The 7,865-nt window shown below is 46.3% G+C and overlaps 1 non-coding gene and 1 pseudogene across 2 annotated transcripts in view; one reads left to right on the top strand and one right to left on the bottom strand.

The window, feature by feature from the left end:
• Positions 1 to 6,407, top strand: part of LOC108300923 — an 18,293-nt pseudogene extending 11,886 nt beyond the window's left edge. Inside the window, exons 2-3 of the transcript XR_001823652.2 lie at positions 3,363 to 3,936; positions 6,262 to 6,407. The product of XR_001823652.2 is annotated as an isopentenyl-diphosphate Delta-isomerase 1-like (transcript). The remainder of the gene's footprint in view (positions 1 to 3,362; positions 3,937 to 6,261) is intronic.
• LOC119470448 lies at positions 2,929 to 3,035 on the bottom strand. Its single transcript, XR_005199360.1, has one exon. It is a non-coding gene; the product is annotated as a U6 spliceosomal RNA (small nuclear RNA).
• Positions 6,408 to 7,865: the final 1,458 nt, after the last annotated feature.

Below are 7,865 nucleotides of genomic sequence, written 5' to 3' on the forward strand. Positions count from 1 at the left end.
TAGAGACAGGGTTTTACCATGTCGGTCAGGCTGGTCTTGAACTCCTAACCTCAGCTAATCCACCCGTCTTGGCCTCCCAAAGTGCTGGGATTACAGGCGTGAGCCACTGCACCCAGCTGGGAATTTGCATTCCTTTTCCAGGATTGGGCTTTTATGAAGAAAGCTGCTATGAACATTTGGGTTCAAGAATTTGTGTGGACATGTGCTTTCATTTCTCCTACGTATATACCTAGGAGTGCGATGGCTGGCCCACTATTAGAACTATTAGAAAGTGCCAAACGGTTTTTCAAAGCAGTTGTACCATTTTGTACTCCCACCAGCAGTGAGGAGAGCCAGGAATGGGTTTTTAATGTGCTTCATTCTCATTTAATCTCCAGGTCTTAGCTGAAACATCATTTCCACAGGAGGGTCTTCCCTTGCCCTCCAGACTAGGAGAAAACCGCTTATTTTCATAACCAGATCCCCTTGTTAGTGGCCCTAATCACAGCTGAACTAATTGAAGACCTGCATGCATTGCTCAAGTCTGCTCAGCTGCTGGCCTGCCCAAGGCTCCTTGACAGTGGCCTCCATCGCTGTATCCCCAGGCCTGGCCACCATGCCCAGCATAGAGACAGGCTCAGCCAGTGTTTGTTCCTAACAGGCTGGCCAGTGGGGTGGAGCCCAGCAGCCTGCGCCTTAGCTGCCCACATTTTGGTCTTGCACGTAGGGTTCACTGTGTTCTGTTCTCTGGTGATTGCCCTGTTTCATTTCTCACCACTCCCCCACTCAGTCTATGCTAGAACTGCGTAACTCTTTTCAAAGGCATGTCTTGTGGGATCTCAGACAACACAATTCTGAGCTTAGCGAACCTTCATAGAAAATACAAATATTGGCTGGGTGTGGTGGCTCAGGCCTGTGCAATCCAGCACTTTGAGAGACCGAGGCAGGAGGATCACCTGAGGTCAGGAGTTCAGGACCAGCCTGGCCAACATGGTGAAACCCCCATCTCTACTAAAAATACGAAAATTAGCCAGGTGTGGTGATGTGCACCTGCAGTACCAGCTCCTCTGGAGGCTGAGGCAGGAGAATCACTTGAACCCAGGAGGCGGAGGTTGCAGTGAACCCAGGTGGTGACACTGCACTCTAGCCTGGGAGACAGAGCGAGACTCTGTCTTAAAAAAAAAAGAAAGAAAGACAAAAAGAAAATACAAATGCAACCCTAAAAGATAAAATCCTGGTTTCTGCCAAAAACCTTGATGACACTCTGTTTTCTTTCACTGAATTCAACATGTTTTCACACACACGTTTTGTAGAAGCTCAGAAAAGACATTTCTGGGCCCAGTGCGCACTCATAGAAAGATACAAATATCCAGCCCTGATATTTGTGAACCACTGTGCACAACAGATATGTGTATTCTTATGGATGAAAAAGCTAAAAGTAAGGTTTGTGCCAAAAAACTTGATGACGTACTATTTTCTTTCACTGAATTCAACATGTTTGCGCGCAGAACAGATTTCAAACACATATTTTGTGAATGCTTAACAAAGATATTTTTGAGCCTAATAGACTCTCATAAAATGATACAAATATCAAGCTCTAAAAGCTAATAGAAAGCCTTGGGCTTACAGAGTTAGAAGAGGTGACAAGTTCTGCCCATGCCACACAGCCTGGTACAGGTTTATCGGGGCACCTTTCTCTGCCCCATTCTCTCACTTTTTCCTGGACTCTGCCCAAGTCTCATCTCTAATGTGCCATGACCAGCTACGTGTCTGCCTTTTAGCTCCCATAGCAGCTCCCCAAGTTCCCTTTGAGCCTCTGATGTTTCCCCATCACTGTAGATTGTGGACATTCCAGAGCAGGACATCCTAGGATTTTTGCATATCTCATTATACATAATTCCCCTTGCAAATCTCATTATACATGATTCCTCTATAAAATTCAGTAAAGCTTGATTAGAGAAAATAAATGGCCACTCCTTAGGTCTTGAACATATACTTCAGGGACAGCCATTTATAAAGCTCCCAAGGCACATCAGAGCCCACCACTGATGCCACCCTTGTGCCAGGCCTGTCTCCCACGGCAGATCAGACATACTGTGACGATGCCTCAAACAAGTATTGGACATCTCCAAGAGCAACAATTTCAACTCCTCGTAGACAACTGTATTCATTAAAAGAAAAAAAATTTAATGTACTTTAGGTTCTGGGGTACATGTGCAGATCAAGCAGGATTATGGTATCGGTACATACATGGCAATGTGGTTTGCTGCCTCCATCCCTCCGTCACCTATATCTGGCATTTCTCCCCATGTTATCCCTCCCCAACCTCCCTACCCCCCGCTGTCCCTCCCCTAGTCCCCTGCAACAGACTCCAGTGTGCAATGCTCCCCTCCCTCTGTTGTGACTGTTCAACACCCGCCTATGAGTGAGAACATGTGGCGTTTGATTTTCTCTTCTTGTGTCAGTTTGCTGAGAATGATGGTTTCTTCGTAGGTCGTTAAGAACTTGCTTTATATACCTGGGTGTTCCTGTATTGGGTGCGTATATATTTCGGATTGTTAGCACTTCTTGTTGCATTGATCCTTTTACCATTAAGTAATGCCCTTATTTGTCTCTTTTGATCTTTGTTGGTTTAAAGTCCATTTTATCAGAGACTAGAATTGCAGCTCCTGCTTTTTTTGCTCTCCATTTGCTTGGTAAATCTTCCTCCATCCCTTTATTTTGAGCCTATGTGTGTCCTCGCACGTGAGAAGGGTTTCCTGAATACAGCACACTGATGGATTTTGACTTTTTATCCAATTTGCCAGTGTGTGTCTTTTGATTGGGGCATTTAGCCCATTTACATTTAAGGTTAATATTGTTATGTGTGAATTTGGTCCTGCCATTTTGATGCTAGCTTGTTGTTTTGCCCATTAGTTGATGCAGTTTCTTCATTGTGTGGGTGGTCTTAAAACTATGGAACGCCTCGTGAATTTGCATGTCATCCTTGCACAGGGGCCATGCTAATCTTCTCTGTATTGTTCCAATTTTAGTACACGTGTTGCCGAAGCGAGCACTACGAGTGTATTCTTTTAAAAATTCATTATTTACTTATTTTTTAGAGACAGGGTCTTGCCCTGTGACCCAGGCTAGAGTGCAGTGGTGTGATCATGGCTCACTGCATCCTTGACCTCCTGGGTTTAAGTGATCCTTCTGCCTCAGCTTCCTGAGTAGCTGAGACTGTAGGCATGCGCCATCACACTCAATGAATTTTTAAAATTTTTGCAGAGACAGGATCTTGTGATGTTGCCCAGGCTGGTCATGAACTCCTGGACTCAAACGATCCTCCCACTTTGGCCTCTCAAAATGTTGGGATGACAGGTGTGAACCTCTGTGTACAACAGAGAAGAGTATTCTGATTGATGAAAATGGCAGTCAAATTGGAGCTGAGACCAAGAATTGTCACCTGAATGAAAACACTAGGAATGGATTATTGCATCAAGCTCTCAGTGTCTTCTTACTCAACACCAAAATGAGTTCCTGTGACAGCAGAGATCAGATGTTACAGTTACCTACCCAGGCAGTTTCACCAATACTTATTTGTAGTCATCCATTAAGTAATCCAGGCAAGCTTGAGAAAAATGATGTCAATGGCATAAGCTGAGCAGCACAGAGGGACCTAAAAGCTGAAGTAGGAATTCCCATGGAAGAGGCTCCTCCAGAAGAAACCTATTATCTAACACGAACTCGCAACAAAGTTCAATCTGATGGTATCTGGGGTGAACATAAAACTGATGATATTTTGTTTGTGAGGAAGAACATAACTTTGAATTCAGATCCCAGTGAGATAAAAAGTTATTTTCTGTGTGTTAAAGGAAGAGTTAGAACTTCTGAAAAAAGTAATCAGTGGTGAAATTAAAGTAACTCCATGGTTTCAAGCTATTATAGAGACTTTTCTCTTTAAATGGTGGGATAACGGCTGGGCGCGGTGGCTCACGCCTATAATCCCAGCATTTTGGATGGCTGAGGCGGGCAGATCATGAGGTCAGGAGATTGAGACCATCCTGGCTAACATGGTGAAACCCCTTCTCTACTAAAAATACAAAAAACCAGCTGGACATGGTGGCATGCGCCTGTAATCCCAGCTACTCGGGAAGCTGAGGCAAGAGAATCGCTTGAACCTGGGAGGCAGAGGGTGCAGTGGACATGAATGAGAGTCTGACAGCTGGACTTTTAGAAACAGCCATCTGCACAAGTCAGCATCTTCCCAGCTGACAGGGAGCAGATTTTCAGACTACATCACATTTGAAATTCCAGAAGGAACTTCTTGGAGTCTGCTCATGTGCAAGTGAGTCTAGAAAATCCATTAACTTTGGGTGGAGGCTTCCACCATTTGGCTATGCCAAGTGGGCCCAACGCTGAGAAAAACCCACCAGTCCTTTGCTTCCTGCTCCCTTTATTTGGTTTCCCCAGGAAAGCAGAGGCAGTGACATGATTTGGCTTGGACACCAGCAGGAATAAACAGTATTTAAGAGATGTCATAAGCACCTCAATTTTGTTCTTGATTGCTAAGTGGCCCCAAACCAAAACAGCCAATTAAAAAAATTAGAATCTTAGCCGGTGTGGTGGCTCAAGCCTGTAATCCCAGTACTTTGGGAGGCTGAGGCAAGTGGATCATCATGAGGTCAGGAGTTCAAGACCAGCCTGACCAACATGGTGCAACTCCGTCTTTACTAAAAATACAGAAAAAAATTAGCTGAGCGTGGTGGTGGGTGCCTGTAGTCCCAGCTACTCAGGAGGCTGAGGCAGAAGAATTGCTTGAACCTGTGAGGCGGAGGTTGTAGGGAGCTGAGATTGAGCCATTGCAATCCAGCCTGGGTGAGAGTGAGACTCCGTCTCAAAAAAAAATTAGAATCATAATTACAGATTTGGAAATTCCAGCACAACACAACTGACATGGCTTGCATCTTATCCTCTGCTTCGTTCTTGAAAATCCCTCTCCTTGGTGCTGAATGTTATTTCTTGAGCATGGAGCCCCTGGTTGCAAAACACCTTCCTCTGCTGGATGATGATGTCACCTCTGATAAGCCTGAGCATGTAATTCTCCCCTGGACACCAGGTGCACGGTTGGTCTCCTCCCCGCAACCAGTACCTCCCCTCTTCCTTCCCACCACCCACCTCCCTCCATCCAGGGAGGCCAGCTGCGTGAGTTCCTCTAGCCTTGACCTGTCTGCTTCCAGCTTCCTCTAGTTCCTCTCTGGCCTTCTGCCAATTTCCTTCCATAGATTATGGCCAAGCCTGTTGGAGTCAAAACAATTTGCATTGTTTAAGAAAGCAATCCCTTCTTGCAATGCTTTCTCACAAAAGAGTTTGCATTAAAACAAGATCTGGGAATCCCCAGGATGGGTGAGAGTGTGGGAGGGGCTGGTGGAGGAATGAAGTTCAGTTCAGGGTGCAGGGTATCTTGGAGGAGGCAGTGACACTTATTAGAAATGCAGAATTTGGTCTGCCCCAAACCTGCGGAAGCAGAAGCTGCATTTTACCAAGCTTCCAGGGAATGTGTGTGCCCTGTTACAGTTCAGCCCAGGGTACAGGGATGACACTTGAGTATTGGAGGATGAGCTTTTTTCGGGGATCAGCTTTGTGTTGACCAGGAAGATCCCTTTAGAAGGGGAGTGGTCAGTGCATGGGGCTTGTTTCAGTCTGAGGCCTCTCACGCAATGCCAGAGGAATAGACTCTCCCAGCCTCTATAGGGGGTCTGGGGCTCACTGTGTGAGGGAGGCCTCAGGGCTTTAGTGCTCTGGGGGTGGAATCTTGGTCACTTCCTGGTGCTTGCTCTTGCTCCAAAGTGAGGCTCCCTAAAGCCCTGAGCCCAGGCGAATTTGCGAATGGAAACAGCTGAGTCTGTTTTTCTGGGGCAGTCTTTAGATGATCTGGAATGTGTTTTGAGGTTTCTCAAAGGCATAGTATTTTATTCTAATTTTGCAGGGAATATCTGAGTTATTCCCATTTTGTAGGGATGCATTCCCAGAGGCATGAGGGTTGGGCTCCTTTTTCTTCCACCAAGGAAGCCGGGTGCCCCACAGAAATGGGGTCTTCTGCCAGCACCGAGGATAAGGGAAGAGGAAGCCCTCGCTCATCTCTGACTTGTGGCCTCTGGGTAGACAGCAAACTCTCAGCCTCTGGCCTGAGCCAGGCTCACCGAGAGGTCTGTTCCTCAATAGAGTGGTGTCTGAGCCAGAAAAACCAAAACTAGTCATGCTGCCATGTCTGTGTAAGTCTTCTTGATCACTCGCCTGCAGGTGTGGTCTGTGACAGTGCCGGTTACACGAGGGCACAAGGGCCCTGCTGTCGCATTTCAGTACAGACCCTGGTAGACTCCAGGATGTGCCACGCAGCAACACACAGGCAGCTTAGGGTGCACGTGTCCATCCATCGACAGCAATGAGGAAAAAGCGTTGGCTACAGGAACAAGATGTGGCCACACCATAGGTACGATGTAGGGCCTGGGTTCCTTGACCCAATCGGCCACCACCCCAATCCAGTCACTTGTTATCAGAAAGCTTGAGGTAGAGAGTGTGGGCAGCTCAAGACAAACTGAAGGCCAGTGCCTGGGACACCCTATTAGGACCACAGGGTGGAGTTTTTAGACGTTGTCAGGCACATCCTAAGCAAGGCAGGGTGTGAGGGGCTCCAGGGAAATGCTGAGTGTCTGTCCCAGCCTGGAGGGGAGGAACAGCGTGGGCTACTTAACAGTGTGTTCAAATCTCAGCTCCTTTTGAGCTTTTGGATCTAGAGGGTATTCTGGCTGGAAGGCAAATACTTGCATGTATCATTTTGGTAAAAGTCAGTACAAAGTCCAGGGCATAACCTCACCTCAAGCCTTCCCAGTTGCTGGGGTGTGTGGAGCTGTGCAGACACACCACCCTCTGAGTTAGAAGCCTACACATTCACTGCCTGTTTTCCAGGTTTCTCGTGCAGATGTTTTGGGCCAAGGACCAGGTTTAGAATGAAAATTGCTGTCAGTTTTAGGATTTTCCAACGGTCCTCATGGTCAAAAGTTTTAGAAAGCTTTAGGTGTGCCATTTGCAAAAGAGAGAAGCTGCTGGCAACATTTATAGAAAGGTGGTTTCTCATATTTAAGTGATAGAAACTCTTCCAAATCCACGCCATAAACAGCTGGTGGAACGGGATCTGCTCCAGCTACGTGCAAACATAACCTGGTCATGGCTGGTAAAATTTAAATTATACACAGGCTTTGTTCCAGAAATTTTGCACATGTGAATCTATTCCACAGAAACAAAAATACCAGACTGTAATGTAGTATGTACAAGGATGTTTATTGTTTGCAGTGACAAAAAACTGGAAATAATCTGAAGACCCATTAACAAGGCAATGATTCAATCAACCGTGGTACATCTGTATTAAGTGAGATTACATAGCAATCCAAAAGAATGAGTCAGCTATCTAGGCAGCTGCAGTTCCAGAGAGTTTTATGATGCAGCGTTAAGTTAGGGAAGCCAAATTGCAGATGAATAAATATTTTACGTTCACAGTATTTTTAAAAGGTACAATCAAATAAAAATCCCTCACTTACGTATCTGAGCACAGTTAAGATGGAGGCTGCATCTCAGGCTGGAAGAGGGGCGCAGGACCGGGGAAGATGGGTGGGGAGAAAGAAAATAAAAGTAGGCAGGGCACAGTGGCTTCTGCCTGTAATCCCAGCACTTTGGGAGGCCGAGGCGGGTGGATCACCTGATGTCAGGAGTTCGAGACCAGCCTGGCCAACATAGCGAAACCCTTCTCTACTAAAAATACAAAAAAATTTACCAGGCTTGGTGGCAGGCACCTGTAATCCCAGCTACTTGGGAGGCTGAGGCATGAGAATTGCTTGAACCCATGAGGT

Source organism: Cebus imitator, unplaced genomic scaffold (genome assembly GCF_001604975.1).
Source record: "Cebus imitator isolate Cc_AM_T3 unplaced genomic scaffold, Cebus_imitator-1.0 Scaffold31, whole genome shotgun sequence".
NCBI classification, from domain to species: domain Eukaryota; kingdom Metazoa; phylum Chordata; class Mammalia; order Primates; family Cebidae; genus Cebus; species Cebus imitator.